Consider the following 14,442-nt stretch of genomic DNA (forward strand, 5'->3'; position numbering starts at 1 on the left):
CTGAAGATCACTGACGTCATGATTCAACCTTGATTTTTTTCAGTGTTCAGAGTTCCCAGTTGTCTTGATGAAGTTTGATAACAAAATTTGCCCACGAAGGACTGCCATGCCAGTCTGTTCAAGTAAGAACAGCACAACAAGGTGAGAACAAAAATGTAGAAGGGTGCGTCACTTGAGTGGGTTGAGTCACTGATGTGATCTTCCTGTCTGGGTTGGCGCCCCCCCCTTGGGTTGTGCCGTGACGGAGATCTTTGTGGGCTATACTCTGCCTTGTCTCCGGATGGTAAGTTGGTGGTTGAAGATATCCCTCTAGTGGTGTCGGTCTGTGCTTTGGCAAAGTGGGTGGGGTTATATCCTGCCTGTTTGGCCCTGTTCGGGGGTATCGTCGGATGGGGCCACAGTGTCTCCCGACCCCTCCTGTCTCAGCCTCCAGTATTTATTCTGCAGTAGTGTATGTGTCAGGGGGCTAGTGTAAGTCTGTTATATCTGGAGTATTTCTCCTGTCTTATCCTGTGTCCCGTGTGAATTTAAGTATGCTCTCGTTAATTCTCTCTCTCTTTCTTTCTTTCTCTCTCTCTTTCTTTCTCTCTTTCTTTCTTTCTTTCTTTCTTTCTTTCTTTCTTTCTTTCTTTCTCTCTCTGAGGACCTGAGCCCTAGGACCATGCCTCAGGACTACCTGGCCTGATGACTCCTTGCTGTCCCCAGTCCACCTGGGCGTGCTGCTGCTCCAGTTTCAACTGTTCTGCCTGCGGCTATGGAACCCTGACCTGTTCACCGGATGTGCTACCTGTCCCAGACCTGCTGTTTTCAACTCTCTAGAAACAGCAGGAGAGGTAGAGATATTCTGAATGATCGGCTTTGAAAAGCCAACTGACATTTACTCCTGAGGTGCTGACCTGTTGCACCCTCGACATCCACTGTGATTATTAGTATTTGACCCTGCTGGTCATCTATGAACATTTGAACATCTTGATCATGTTCTGTTATAATCTCCACCAGGCACAGCCAGAAGAGGACTGGCCACCCCTCATAGCCTGCTTCCTCTCTAGGTTTCTTCCTCGGTTCTGGCCTTTCTAGGGAGTTTTTCCTAGCCACCGTGCTTTTACACCTGCATTGCTTGCTGTTTGGGGTTTTAGGCTGGGTTTCTGTACAGCACTTTGAGATTTCAGCTGATGTAAGAAGGGCTTTATAAATAAATGTTATTTTATTTGATATTGCATGCTACTGTAGCAGTATGCCAGGGAGATATGTATACTGTAGCTGAGAAAGTAATACTAAGTGTATGTTGTGTAATAAGCTGTTAGTAGCCCATGTGCTTCACCCTAATCATTTGGTCCCTTTCCCCCTCCTAAAGCCTACTGTTCTGACTTGGTGGTGCACATGTAGCCTATAGCCTGTTTTAGAGAAACGTAATCATTGAATATTGTAAGAGCTTTCACTGTGTGCTTATATGCCACCTTTATTTATCCTACAGTTCTGACTTGGTGAACAGGGAGAATAATGTAAGAATGAACCATGTTCTGAATTCTGTCACTGTACATTTCAACAGAGCTAAACAAATAGTCATATTGACTACGTCCGTCCTAGCTCGCTCATGTCTTAATCGAAATTACAGAATGCCTCTTATCCGCTTGCTGCTCCCTTATGACATAGTTTGTACATCTCAATTGTCAGTAGAAACCACATTTGTTTAAGCAAGTCAGCCATATCTGCTATGTTTTTTTGAAAGACAGTAAATGAGACTGAATGAACTGTTTAACTGACAGACAAGGTTCCACTGATAGCCAGGTGTAGCGGTGGTAAGGATTCACTCAGTGGTGCTGAAAAGAAAGCTCTGCTGTTGGGACAGCTTTATGTCGGCCCTAACAGAGCTTTTCAGTTTGTGGGCATCATTTGTCACCATTATAGTGAAATCAATGTATTGTTTAGTGTTGTGTAGTGGCTTTGCTGGCATGCATCTAAAAAAATGTTTTTTGTTTGCCCCACCAAGATTTACATGCTAAAATCGCCACTGCGGCTAAAACCATAATTTGGTCAATCAGTGAAGTGCATTATCCTCATGATTCCTGTAATGATAGTGTCTGCCCTGCCCCTGTGCCTGTTTCGTGAGCCGCTCTCCTCTCCCCATGCGCTAGAGAGAGAAATGCATTCTGATCTTATAACCTTTCAAAATAAAGCAGCTTTGGAAGCTTCGTTCCCTTGTCCCTGTCAAAGAGAGTAGGGTCTCAGCTTTCTGTAGGTATACTTTTTATTTCTCAATTGTCCATATTCAGCTTTATAGCAACTATTCTACAACCAAGATATGATATGGCTTTGAGATAATGAGTGGCTTGTGTGCGAAATGTGCACCGGCCATTGCAAGGGCTTAGGCCTATAGGTCTCATGGGTAGTAGCTTACAACTGCAAAGCTTTTTTACGACATTTACTGTTGGATGAATACATGGCTACTAGCCTTTTACATTCAGAGTTAGCTACACTAGTTCATGTGTTTTGAGTTTCCACTTCCTCAGGTGTTGAACCCCAAATTAATTAGTCGATGATATTAGTTAGTGCACATAAAGATATATGTAATTCAGCTCTGTTGAACTAAACAAACGCGGGAAATTCTGGAGTCCTATTTCAACATTAAAATACTATAGTCTAATTGTCAAGCCAGAATTGATGTCAATCACTGGATTAGGTTGCAAATCAAAATATCTTGAGTCAACCATTCCTGCTTGGGAAGTGTTAGATGAAAAAAATGTATTTCTTCAATAACTCAGTAGTTGATTTATTACACTGCTTAATAAAGCCCTATGAATGATGATGTGGGATGAATTATTGTCCTAGCCCAGCCCTGAGGTACAGCACAGGATAAAGAGAGATGAGAAAAAAACCAGAAAAGATCATAAAATATATTGTTAATATCTCTTCTCTATTTGAGTCAGGATGTATCACACATCTCCTGCTTAAAGAAGGTTTCCACTAGATAGCCAAAGTCAAAATTGGCTACAAAAATGTGCTTTTTGGTCTTAATTTAAGGTTAGGGTTAGGCATAACGTTAGCAGTGTGGTTAAGGTTAGGCATACGTTTTGCAGTGTGGTTAGGGTTAGGTTTACAATCAAATAAGAATAGAAATTGTGGAAATAGGCAGAGTTTACCCATAATTATGACTTTGTGGTTGTGTTAACTAGTGACGAACCTTAAAGAGAGAGAGAGCCAGATACGTTCCCAGGTACAGTCCTTAGGTGGCCTGCCCTCTGTGAGTGGCCACAGGCCTCTGCTGGGCCCCCTTGGTAAAGGTCTGGGTGCATTGTTGGAATGTGCTAGGTCAGTCTGGGCTTGGGATAGGTCAGGTTTGCGTTAAGTTGCACAGCGGCAGTGTTTTTGTCAGGTGCAGCGGTGATCTCCCACCCGTCAGCCGGCACATAGGGGTAATCCTAAAGCTAAGAAGCTTTCACAGACGATTTCACCAGGCTAAGGGGAAGTTAGGAAAGGTTTGTAAACCTCTTCAGAGCAGAGCCAGTCTTGGCCTCTTGCTGGCATTGAAACCTCTCCCTCCTCTCCTGTGGTTTTCAGTATGGCTGGATGGAGCCATTGAGGAGAAATGGTGTGTGTGTGTTTGTGTGTACACACACATTAGTTCCCTTCCCCTCCATTACTTCTTATTAACTAATAGCGTCCACAGTGTCAGTGACATTTCTTCTAGGAACAGGAGAGGGGGAGATTAGGTCGTCCTGTGTTATGAGTATCTTTTGAAGTCTAAACACCATGTAATCATACTGGGCAGCCATTTTCCCAGAGAAGAAAAAAAGCTTATCTGGCCATTTTGAGCCTGTAATCGAACCCACAAATACTGATGCTCCAGATACTCAACTAGTTTAAAGAAGCCCAGTTTAATTGCTTCTTTAATCAGGACAACAGTTTTCAGCTGTGCTAACATAATTGCAAAAGGGTTTTCTAATGATCAATTAGCCTTTTAAATGATAAACTTGGATAAGCTAACACAACGTGCCGTTGGAACACAGGATTGATGGCTGCTGATAATGGGCCTCTGTACGCCTATGGAGATATTCCATTAAAAATCAGCCTTTTCCAGCCACAATAGTAATTTACAACATTAACAATGTCTACACTGTATTTCTGATCAATTTGATGTTATTTTAATGGACAAAAAATGTGATGTTCTTTCAAAAACAAGGACATTTCTAAGTGACCCCAAACTTTTGAACGGTATTGTATATCTACTCACAGTTCAAATAATACAAACACAAAGAATGTTTTGTCTCCGTGCAATTCAATTTATTATCACATTAAAACATACAGAGGAATTACGTATTATACCTTAATATACATAGCATGTTATAGCATACCAAAACACATGCCATACACTTGCAGATCTCAAGCCTCCACAGTTAAAGTGCATGGTTAGGTGTTGGTGTGCTTTAACTGTGCTTTGTGTGATCAGGCTGGGCAGGATGGCATGATGGTGTGGGGTAACCTCTGTGCACCCCTCTCTCTCGTCTCTGTGCACCCCTCTCTCTCTCTCGTCTCTGTGCACCCCTCTCTCTCTCTCGTCTCTGTGCACCCCTCTCTCTCTCTCTCTCGTCTCTGTGCACCCCTCTCTCTCTCTCTCCCGTCTCTGTGCACCCCTCTCTCGTCTCTGTGCACCCCTCTCTCTCTCTCTCTCATCTCTGTGCACCCCTCTCTCTCTCTCTCGTCTCTGTGCACCTCTCTCTCTCTCGTCTCTGTGCACCCCTCTCTCTCTCGTCTCTGTGCACCCCTCTCTCTCGTCTCTGTGCACCCCTCTCTCTCGTCTCTGTGCACCCCTCTCTCTCGTCTCTGTGCACCCCTCTCTCTCGTCTCTGTGCACCCCTCTCTCTCGTCTCTGTGCACCCCTCTCTCTCTCGTCTCTGTGCACCCCTCTCTCTCGTCTCTGTGCACCCCTCTCTCTCGTCTCTGTGCACCCCTCTCTCTCGTCTCTGTGCACCCCTCTCTCTCGTCTCTGTACACCCCTCTCTCTCGTCTCTGTGCACCCCTCTCTCTCGTCTCTGTGCACCCCTCTATCTTTATCCAGTTGGCAGATGAAGTGACGTTAGGGCGGGTAAGGGTGCCCAAGGACAGGGGCACGCCTGAGAGGGCATAGGTAGGGTAAAGTTCAGAGACGACACACACACAGTCCCTGAAAGACACACCTGCCACGTGTATCCTTGTTAGGTGGAGCAGAGCAGCCAGGATTATGTGTGTATGTCTTTAAGTCGAGCCAGTGAGCCTCAGCTCGGCGCCCCACCGCAATCTCTTAATGTACTCGCAGGCCGATTCCCTCAGAGTGGATCAGGTAGGAGACCTTGGCCTGTGACCTGACACACACACACAAACACACTACTCTCTAGGTCACAGCCTTGCCCTGACTGCAGTGCTTCGGTTACATGCTCACAGGGGACTGGCAGTGCTTACCGGAGAGGATCAACTTGTGAGAGTGGGATAATCCTGTCTGAGGCATGTGTGTGTGTGTATGTGTGTGTGTGTGTCGCTCTCGGTCTCTGTGTGTTTGTGTGTGTGTATTTGTCTCTATTTACCTCTGTTTGTGTCTTTGTGTGTGTTTTAAGAGGGATGCTAGACAGAAGAGGGGAGAAATAATGAGAAGAGTGACAAGACAACAAGATATGGAGATTGAAGCAGATGAACTAACAAAGAGATAATAGTATGAAACAAAAAGCTAGTTTACCAAGAGGCCAAAAACAGAGATGGACAAGCTAGAGAACAGAGAGAAAATGCATGGAAAGAAGGGGGAAAAGATAAGGACTGCTCGTTGGCCAACTCTTGGCTCCACATGTTCCTAGACTGCGGCCAGGGAATCTGGAACATTCTCTACCTTTGTTCTCATCTGGAGGGGAAGGTTTTTAGAGTGACACGCTCTCATATCCTGTTCTTGCCGACGCCAACACCGCCCTTGAAGTCAGATGTATGGTATGCTGTGTGTGTGTGCGCATGTGGGGGTGTGTGACAGAGAGAGGGAGAAAGAGAGAGAATGAGTCAAATAGAAAGAGTTAGAGAGAGACACACACATAGAAAGTGAGTAGAGAGAGAAAGAGAACAGAGAGGGAGAGAGAAAGGGAACAGAGAGGGCCTGAGCAGTCATCATGGTTTGAAACAAACAGCACAGCTAAGTCTAGAACAATGCCACAAATTGCCTTTACCAGCATGTCAGGAGGCTGGTTTTGTCCAGCTGTTTGTCGTATGTCCTTGCCTTGTTCTCCCTCCCTCCTTCTTTCCCTTTCATCCATCCATCTATCCTCCTAACATTCCCTCCATCTATCCTCCTATCCTTTCCCCAATCTATCATACTGTATCATTAAATCATCCTATGCTTTACATACTTCTAGGTTTTGAGTAGCCAGTCCATCTACCTTCCTATCCTTCTACTTTTTGTTGTTTTTGAGTAGCATAAGAAATTATTCTAGAGATGTTTTGTTCTGATATACAATGTGGCACCCATGATGCCCCACCATGCAGCTTCAATCTATATAAGGGCAGCAGGCGGGTCCTGGCTGGGGTGTGGAATGTTGGCTGACTCAGCATGTACAGTAGCATCAATGTGCAGTCGTCTTTGTTAATGCCTGAGTAGAATAAAGCAGCCATTTGTGGGGGCAGTTGATGCTGATAGCATGGTTTAAAAGAGCTCACATTGTACATGAAAGCATACATAAAACTCTTGAGTATACATACATAAAACTAAATACAATATATAGTGTAAATAGAGAAAAATACAGCACACATATAGTAAAATCTGTCTTCAGTAAGCATACTTAAAGTAAGCGTACCTCATACTTTGGGACCATACTTGATATTTAGTAAGCAAACTTCATACTTAGTAAACATATTTCATAGTTTGTACGCATTTTTCATACTTAGAGCCTTCATTAGCTCTGCAACATGAGCAGAAGACTTAATGAAAACATTACATTTGAGTGCAGTGGGTTCATGTGTTTTTAACTGAGACCTATTGCCTCATATCAGATGTCTTGGATAGCTAGCTATTCTGTTTAGCCTAATCTTCACGTGTGCTGTATTTACCTCGAAACATACTGTACACTGCTACCATTGGCTGTAAAATGGAACATCTGGATGGAGAATTCACTGATCCGATGCATGGCATCTGGACACACACACACACACACACACACTTCTCGAAGGCATCTCTTGGTCTTCTGTGTGGGATGCAGGAAAGAGCCAACCACAACAGTTCTTCAGCTGGCAGCTTTAGTTGGTACACAAGGACATAAAGCTTGCCAGTGAAGAACTGCTGTGGGTCAGCCAGTGAGCACCCACGCAACATGTACAAAAACACACACACACTAGGCTACATCTTCTTCATTTTTGTCCATCAGGGTTGGCAGAGGTGGAATCTGTAGAGACAGAGAGAGAAGGGAGGGTGGAGAGAGAAAGGGAAACATTAGAATGTATGTCTGACAGACTGGTGCTAAAATACAATATTCAGTACGACATACAGTACCAGTTAAAAGTTTGGAGACACCTTCTCATTCCAGGGTTTTTCTTTATTTATACTACTTTCTACATTGTAGAATAATAGTGAAGACATCAAAACTACTTTTGGCAGGGCTTTGGTCAAAAGTAGTGCACTGCATAGGGAATAGGGTGCCATTTCACAGAGTTTGCATTTATTTTAGGCACTACTGTTCCCGTGAGTCTTCAACTGTTTCTACAACAAACTATCAAAATTGAAAAATAACATGGTGTCTTACTTACAAGAGTGTCACCAAAGGACAGAAATGTTCACTTTAATTCATGTCAGATTAATCCCAGTGAACTGCCAGGAGGGCTGTGAAACCGTCAAGAGATTCTCATTACAACACATTATCATCAATGATAAAGAATGTACCATAGCTCTGCAGCATTTTTAGCCTCAGCCTAGACAAAAAGTGTTAGTTACAATGCTAAAACAACTCTTATACTTGAGTGTCCCATCTATGTTGATTTTTTTTTATTGTTATAAATAACTTATGTCCTTCAGTAAAACCCATAAAACAACCACACAAAAAAAACACCCAGAGAACAACCAACTGTAAATATATACCCAGTAACATAGTAAGGCCTATTTAGTTCAGTCAGCGTATGGTTAGCTTTTTCGCTAAACATATGATTAAAGTCTAGCCTCACTATGTGCTGTAGTATATGAAAACTATTCCTGTTATGCCGTTTTAAATGCCTCTTCCTAGCTGCATATTTTCCGGGCAGAGCAGACAGATTTGTCACAGTTCAAGGACAGGGTTTTGGGCAAAGCTATCCCTTAGCAGTCCAGCGAACTCAACGACTCTGTAAACCCAACGAACCCACCCTTGTTGCCCTGCTCTGCGATCCAGTGGAAAGCTCCTGTGTGCGGGCCTCACTTAATAGATCCACCCACACCCACACACCGCCCACACACACACACACACGACCCAGCCTAGGAAAACTAGCCAGCTCTGCCAAAGCACTGAGTCCCTTTAAATACAGCCGCCTCACACCCATCTTCCTCCTGAGGCTAGCCAAGCACAGGAGCTCTGAGCAGAGTAATGTAGTGGATCTAATGGATCCATTTTGGATGTGTGCACATGTTAAGACTAGTTATTCAGGGACACCTGATTGGCGGAATCAGCCTTGGTTTTTTTCAGCTTTAATATTGCAGATGGATTGTGGCTTCTATCAATGTAACTGTCTGCATAATTTCCAATCCACAATACATATAGATTTTTTTAATGTATTATTTTACGCTAAGCCTACCACACCTCCCCTAATTGGCATTTGTTTGCAGACAGAGCTGGACAGAGAAGATTCCTCCAGTGTTCAACAGGAACAATACAGTAGCTAGCTGTCAAGGAGATCCAGGAGAGTAGCGTTAGAGAAAGTAAGAGAGAGAGAGCGAGAGAACGAAGAAGAGAAAGAGAGAGGGGGAGAGAAAGAGAAAATGAGGTCGAAAGAGAAAAGGACAAGAAATTAGAGCAATGGGCTACACTAATCCACTAACACATTCGAACCAAAGAGAAGTGAGTAGCGCTGAGGGGGAGCTGACTAGTGACTGTCCTAAATCCCTAATGTGACTTGTATAGTGTACAGAACTAGCCAGGGGCTAACTTACCTTCTACCCTACTGTGGAAATGGATAGTATGATACGTAGCTAACAAAAGGTAGGTATCTAGCTAATGTAATCCAGCTACTGTACCTTCGGGCAAGTATCAGAGTCAAAATTAACCTCAACTTTATTTCTGGATAAAATAACATGCAATGTACTGTAGCTATTATAGCATAACTAGAGCATCCTAATGTAGCTAGCAATGTAGGTAGTCAAGATTCAGATGGCAAGGCTTTCACTGCTAGCATTATTACCATTTGCCAGCCTCAGAATCTTCTAGTACCATTAGAATGAGGACTAGCATTAGCCAGCCTACTGTCCTGACCTACAGTACAGTAGTGTTTGTTAAAGGACACGGGGCAGTAAGTCAGTCAGTGTCCTCCTGCACCTGCAGACTCTCCAGAGAGGCTCTGACAGAGCATAGTACAGCACTCAGCCATCACAACACACCTGCAGACTCTCCAGAGAGGCTCTGACAGAGCATAGTACAGCACTCAGCCATCACAACACACCTGCAGACTCTCCAGAGAGGCTCTGACAGAGCATAGTACAGCACTCAGCCATCACAACACACCTGCAGACTCTCCAGAGAGGCTCTGACAGAGCATAGTACAGCACTCAGCCATCACAACACACCTGCAGACTCTCCAGAGAGGCTCTGACAGAGCATAGTACAGCACTCAGCCATCACAACACACCTGCAGACTCTCCAGAGAGGCTCTGACAGAGCATAGTACAGCACTCAGCCATCACAACACCCCACAGCCTCCGATAACTAGGTATTTTCTAATGCCTTGTTATTAATGGACTGATATTGATATTGCCTCCCGCTGTTACTGACTTCATCTTAAAGTGTGTGCATGTGCTCCCGCATGCATTGACATGGACATCATACTTCATGTGCATGTTTAAAGTGTGTTTGGGCTGTGTTATTAGTATTAGACATGGAGGAGAGCAGTATAGAGAGAGAGAGAAAGAGGGAGAAAAGAGAGCGCAATAGAATATTATTCAACCCTTGGTGACAAGGTGCTATGTGCTTTCGTTGACCCCTCTTTCCCCTTCTATGAGACCAGTTCTTCCAATCATAGACACCATGTTTATCATTCTTACATCATCTCTCTCTCTCTCTCTCTCTCTCTCTCTCTCTCTCTCTCACACACACACACACCTCTGGAACAGTGTATTCTGCATCAGGACTCTGTACGGGTATGTATGTACAGTTGAAGTTGGACGTTTACATACAGTTAGGTTGGAGTCAATAAAACTCGTTTTTCAACCACTCAACAAATGTCTTGTTAACAAACTATAGTTTTGGCAAGTCGGTTAGGACATATACTTTGTGCATGACACAATTTTTCCAACAATTGTTTAAGAACAGATTATTTCACTTATATTTCACTGTATCACAATTCCAGTGGGTCAGAAGTTTACATTAAATAAGTTGACTGTGCCTTTAAACAGCTTGGAAAATTCCAGAAAATGATGTCAGTCAGAAGCTTCTAAAGCCATGACATCATTTGAGTCAATTGGAGGTGTACCTGTGGATGTATTTCAAGGTCTACCTTCAAACTCAGTGCCTCTTTGCTTGACATCATGGGAAAATCACAAGAATTCAGCCAAGACCTCAGAAAATAAATTGTAGACCTCCACAAGTCTGGTTCATCCTTGGGAGCAATTTACAAATGCCTGAAGGTACCACATTCATCTGTACAAACAATAGCACGTATAAACACCATGGGACCACGCAGCCATCATACCGCTCAGGAAGGAGACGCGTTCTGTCTCCTAGAGATGAACGTACTTTGGTGTGAAAAGTACAAATCAATCCCAGAACAACAGCAAAGGACCTTGTGAAGATGCTAGAGGAAACCGGTACAAAAGTAACTATATCCACAGTAAAACAAGTCCTGTATCGACATAACCTGAAAGGCCGCTCAGGAAGAAGCCACTGCTCCAAAACCGCCATAAAAAAAGCCAGACTACGGTTTGCAACTGCACATGGGGACAAAGATCGTACTTTTTAGAGAAATGTCCTCTGGGCTGATTAAACAAAAATAGAACTGTTTGGCCATAATGACCATCGTTATGTTTTGAGGAAAAAGGGTGAGGCTGGCAAGCCGAAGAACACCATCCCAACCGTGAACCACGGGGTGGCAGCATCATGTTGTGGGGGTGCTTTGCTGCAGGAGGGACTGGTGCACTTCATAAAATAGATGGCATCATGAGGTTGGAAAATTATGTGGATATATTGAAGCAACATCTCAAGACATCAGACAGGAAGTTAAAGCTTGGTCGCAAATGGGTCTTCCAAATGGACAATGACCCCAAGTAAACTTCCACAGTTGTGGCAAAATTTCTTACAGTTACAGCTCTGTCAGGAGGAATGGTCCAAAATTCATCCAACTTATTGTGGGAAGCTTGTGGAAGGCTAGCCAACACGTTTGACCCAAGTTAAACAATTTAAAGGCATTGCTACCAAATACTAATTGAGTGTATGTAAACTTCTGACCCACTGGGAATGTGATGAAAGAAATAAAAGCTGAAATAAATCACTCTACTATTATTCTGACATTTCACATTCTTAAAATAAAGTGGTGATCCTAACTGACCTAAAACAGGGAATTTTTACTAGGATTAAATGTCAGGAATTGTGAAAAACTGAGTTTAAATTTATTTGGCTAAGGTGTATGTAAACTTTCGACTTCAACTGTGTGTGTGTGTGTGTGTGTGTGTGTGTGTGTGTGTGTGTGTGTGTGTGTGTGTGTGTGTGTGTGTGTGCGTGTGTGTGTGTGTGTGCGTGTGTGTGAAGGAGGGAATTACATACACATATAAACACGCACTGCTGTTCTGTGATCTCCCATTAAAAAAAATCACTGCAACACACCGACACACACATACCACCCTCAGGCCCAGGCCACCATACCACTGTAAATAATGCCCCTCACCACCACCACTTCCCACCCTCTACCCTTCATAAATTGCTTTCAAGTCAATGGGAGATCAATATATTAGTCATTGGCTCCCTCGCCTCACAGTAGAATTACTAGGAAGAGGAAAGGGACTCTATTTCAACTAAAACCTCTGTCTGTCTGCCTCTCTCTCTGCTTGACTGTGGATTAACTGTATATTACAGAGGGGAACCACTCCTATAGCTGTCTGTCTGCCTCTCTCTCTGCTTGACTGTGGATTAACTGTATATTACAGAGGGGAACCACTCCTATAGCTCAGTCTGTCTGCCTCTCTCTCTGCTTGACTGTGGATTAACTGTATATTACAGAGGGGAACCACTCCTATAGCTGTCTGTCTGCCTCTCTCTCTGCTTGACTGTGGATTAACTGTATATTACAGAGGGGAACCACTCCTATAGCTCTGTCTGTCTGCCTCTCTCTCTGCTTGACTGTGGATTAACTGTATATTACAGAGGGGAACCACTCCTATAGCTGTCTGTCTGCCTCTCTCTCTGCCTGACTGTGGATTAACTGTATATTACAGAGGGGAACCACTCCTATAGCTCTGTCTGTCTGCCTCTCTCTCTGCCTGACTGTGGATTAACTGTATATTACAGAGGTGAACCACTCCTATAGCTCTGTCTGCCTCTCTCTCTCTGCCTGACTGTGGATTAACTGTATATTACAGAGGGGAACCACTCTCCACTCCTATAGCTGTCTGCCTCTCTCTCTGCCTGACTGTGGATTAACTGTATATTACAGAGGTGAACCACTCCTATAGCTCTGTCTGTCTGCCTCTCTCTCTGCCTGACTGTGGATTAACTGTATATTACAGAGGGGAACCACTCTCCACTCCTATAGCTGTCTGCCTCTCTCTCTGCTTGACTGTGGATTAACTGCATATTACAGAGGGGAACCACTCCTATAACTCTGTCTGCCTCTCCCTCTGCCTGACTGTGGATTAACTGTATATTACAGAGGGTAACCACTCCTATAGCTCTGTCTGTCTGCCTCTCTCTCTGCCTGACTGTGGATTAACTGTATATTACAGAGGGGAACCACTCCCCACTCCTATAGCTCTGTCTGTCTGCCTCTCTCTCTGCCTGACTGTGGATTAACTGTATATTACAGGGGGGGGGGGGGGGGGGGCACTCCCCACTCCTATAGCTGTCTGCCTCTCTCTCTGCCTGACTGTGGATTAACTGTATATTACAGAGGGGAACCACTCTCCACTCCTATAGCTGTCTGCCTCTCTCTCTGCCTGACTGTGGATTAACTGTATATTACAGAGGTGAACCACTCCTATAGCTCTGTCTGTCTGCCTCTCTCTCTGCCTGACTGTGGATTAACTGTATATTACAGAGGGGAACCACTCTCCACTCCTATAGCTGTCTGCCTCTCTCTCTGCTTGACTGTGGATTAACTGCATATTACAGAGGGGAACCACTCCTATAGCTCTGTCTGCCTCTCCCTCTGCCTGACTGTGGATTAACTGTATATTACAGAGGGTAACCACTCCTATAGCTCTGTCTGTCTGCCTCTCTCTCTGCCTGACTGTGGATTAACTGTATATTACAGAGGGGAACCACTCCCCACTCCTATAGCTGTCTGCCTCTTTCTCTGCCTGACTGTGGATCAACTGTATATTACAGAGGGGAACCACTCCTATAGCTCTGTCTGCCTGACTGTGGATCAACTGTATATTACAGAGGGGAACCACTCCTATAGCCCTGTCTGTCTGCCTCTCTCTCTACTTGACTGTGGATTAACTGTATATTACAGAGGGGAACCACTCCTATAGCTCTGTCTGTCTGCCTCTCTGCCTGACTGTGGATTAACTGTATATTACAGAGGGGAACCACTCCTATAGCTCTGTATGTCTGCCTCTCTCTCTGCCTAACTGTATATTACAGAGGGGAACCACTCTCCACTCCTATAGCTTTGTCTGTCTTAACAGCTTGTTCACCAGAACAGAGCCATGCATCAGGAATATGACACACTCTGGTGGAGATGCTCCTTTCTTGCAAAAGGAGAGAGACAGGAAGAGAGACAGGAAGAGAGACAGAGAGAGCGAGAATGGGAGAGACAGGAAGAGAAACAGAAAGACAGTGAGAGAGAATGACAGTGTATGCATGCATAAAATAGAGTGCGTGAGACCAGGAGCCACACCCAGTTGTCTGGAGACATTGGCAGTGCACTCTCCCCTCCCTCTCCCCCCCACACTCTCTCCCTCCTCTCTCTCTCCTCCCCCTTCCTTCCCCCTCTCTCTCTCCTCCCCCTTCCCCCCTCCCTCTCTCCTCCCCCTTCCCCCCTCCCTCTCTCTCTCTCTCTCCTCCACCCTCACTCTCCTCCACCCTCACTCTCCTCCACCCTCACTCTCCT

At 44.5% G+C, this 14,442-nt stretch overlaps 1 long non-coding RNA gene across 1 annotated transcript in view; it reads right to left on the reverse strand.

Annotated features, from left to right (window-relative positions):
• Window positions 1–5,571: 5,571 nt before the first annotated feature.
• LOC110507692 overlaps window positions 5,572–14,442 on the reverse strand; it is a 24,373-nt gene continuing 15,502 nt past the window's right edge. The window contains exon 2 of the long non-coding RNA XR_002471168.2: window positions 5,572–7,388. This is a non-coding gene — a long non-coding RNA (uncharacterized LOC110507692). The remainder of the gene's footprint in view (window positions 7,389–14,442) is intronic.

Source organism: Oncorhynchus mykiss, chromosome 27 (genome assembly GCF_013265735.2).
Source record: "Oncorhynchus mykiss isolate Arlee chromosome 27, USDA_OmykA_1.1, whole genome shotgun sequence".
NCBI lineage: Eukaryota > Metazoa > Chordata > Actinopteri > Salmoniformes > Salmonidae > Oncorhynchus > Oncorhynchus mykiss.